Genomic DNA, 2,289 nt, shown 5'->3' on the forward strand with positions numbered 1-2,289 from the left:
CTAATGAAAAAGGAGATTGGAGGAAGAAGAAAAATCCTCTTAAAAGCCATCCATTCTGCAGCCAATTTAATATTCTCTTCCGGTGCCCGAATTGCAGACGGATGCAACCAAGTAGGAAGACTGCCACTTCCCGGAGCTGGACCGGGGCACTCAGCCTGCCCAGAGGGCACCCTCCCGGAGGTGGGTCATCTCAGCGCTTTTTCCAATCACAGTGAGTGCAAACAGTGCTGGGTGCTTTGGGGTTCACAGAACACTTTCATGTATCTGATGTTTCATTCCCTCCCTACAAGCAGCCCTACAGAGGCGCTTGGCTGTGAGGGCCATCTGGACCTGTTGAATCTGGCTGACAGGACCAACATGTTTTCCTTCATCTCGGGGTGCTGGGGGAACCTCTCCAGAAGGTTCGAGGCTGGGCTGACCCTCCTAATGAGAAGGAGCTATGGTTTCTGATGGCCTCTGCACACCTGCTTGCCAGAGACCAGCCACAGCAGCAACATCTCCATTCACAGAGGAGCCAACAGCACTAGAAAGTGACCGACGTGAGGTAGCTGTGAACCCAGATATCCGGGCCCCCTGGAGATGTAGTGGCCCCAAGGCTCTGAACTGCCCCCACTCTAGTCCGCGGAGAAACTTCAAGTCGGCCACAGGGCTGCACTTTGCACGGATTTTGCTGGGGCGATGCTCAGAAGGAGCGGGCACTACCTTGGGTGCGGTCCTTCAGAGTGGGCGTGGCTTTCCTCAGCTTGAGTCACCATCGGAGTGGGCGCGTCTGTCTTGGGTTTATCAGTCAGTTCAGTCGCTCAGTCCAGTCTGACTCTTTGCGACCCCATGAGTCGCAGCACGCTGGCCTCTCTGTCCGTCACCATCTCCCGGAGTTTACTCAAACCCATGTCCATGGAGTCGGTGATGCCATCCAGCCATCTCATCCTCTGGCGTCCCCTTCTCCTCCTGCCCGCAATCCCTCCTAGCATCAGGGTCTTTTCCAGTGAGTCAACTCTTCACATGAGGTGGCCAAAGTATTGGAGTTTCAGCTTCAGCATCAGTCCTTCCAGTGAACACCCAGGACTGATCTCCTTTAGGATGGACTGGTTGGATCTCCTTGCAGTCCAAGAGACTCTCAAGAGTCTTCTCCAACACCACAGTTCAAAAGCATGAATTCTTCGGCACTCAGCTTTCTTCACAGCCCAACTTTCACATCCATACATGACCACTGGAAAAACCATAACCTTGACTAGATGGACCTTTGTTGGCAAAGTAATGTCTCCGCTTTTGAATATGCTATCTAGGTTGGTTATAATTTTCCTTCCAAGCAGTAAGTGTCTTTTAATTTCATGGCTGCAATCACCATCTGCAGTGATTTTGGAGCCCCTAAAAATAAAGTCTGACACTGTTTCCACTGTTTCCCCATCTATTTGCCATGAAGTGATGGGACCAGATGCCATGATCTGAGTTTTCTGAATGTTGAGCTGTAGGCCAACTTTTCCATTCTCCTCTTTCACTTTCATCAAGAGGCTCTTTAGTTCCTCTTCACTTTCTGCCATAAGGGTGGTGTCATCTGCATATTTGACGTTATTGATATTTCTCCTGGCAATCTTGATTCCAGTTTATGCTTCTTCTAGCCCAGCGTTTCTCATGATGTACTCTGCATATAAGTTAAATAAGCAGGGTGACAATATACAGCCTTGACGAACTCCTTTTCCTATTTGGAACCAGTCTGTTGTTCCATGTCCAGTTCTAACTGTTGCTTCCTGACCTGCATATAGGTTTCTCAAGAGGCAGGTCAGGTGGTCTGGTATTCCCATCTCTTTCAGAATTTTCCACAGTTTATTGTGATCCACACAGTCAAAGGCTTTGGCATAGTCAATAAAGCAGAAATAGATGTTTTTCTGGAACTCTCTTGCTTTTTTTGATGATCTCACAAATGTTGGCAATTTGATCTCTGGTTCCTCAGCCTTTTCTAAAACCAGCTTGAACATCTGGAAGTTCATGGTTCACATATTGCTGAAGCCTGGCTTGGGGAATTTTGAGCATTACTTTACTAGCGTGTGAGATGAGTGCAATTGTGCGGTAGTTTGAGCATTCTTTGGCATTGCCTTTCTTTGGGATTGGAATGAAAACTGACCTTTTCCAGTCCTGTGGCCACTGCTGAGTTTTCCAAATTTGCTGGCATATTGAATGCAGCACTTTCACAGCATCATCTTTCAGGATCTGAAATAGCTCAACTGGGATTCCATCACCTCCACTAGCTTTGTTCATAATCATGCTTTCTAAGGCCCACTTGACTTCACA

Source organism: Bison bison, unplaced genomic scaffold (assembly GCF_000754665.1).
Source record: "Bison bison bison isolate TAMUID 2011002044 unplaced genomic scaffold, Bison_UMD1.0 scf7180017864302, whole genome shotgun sequence".
Lineage (NCBI taxonomy): Eukaryota > Metazoa > Chordata > Mammalia > Artiodactyla > Bovidae > Bison > Bison bison.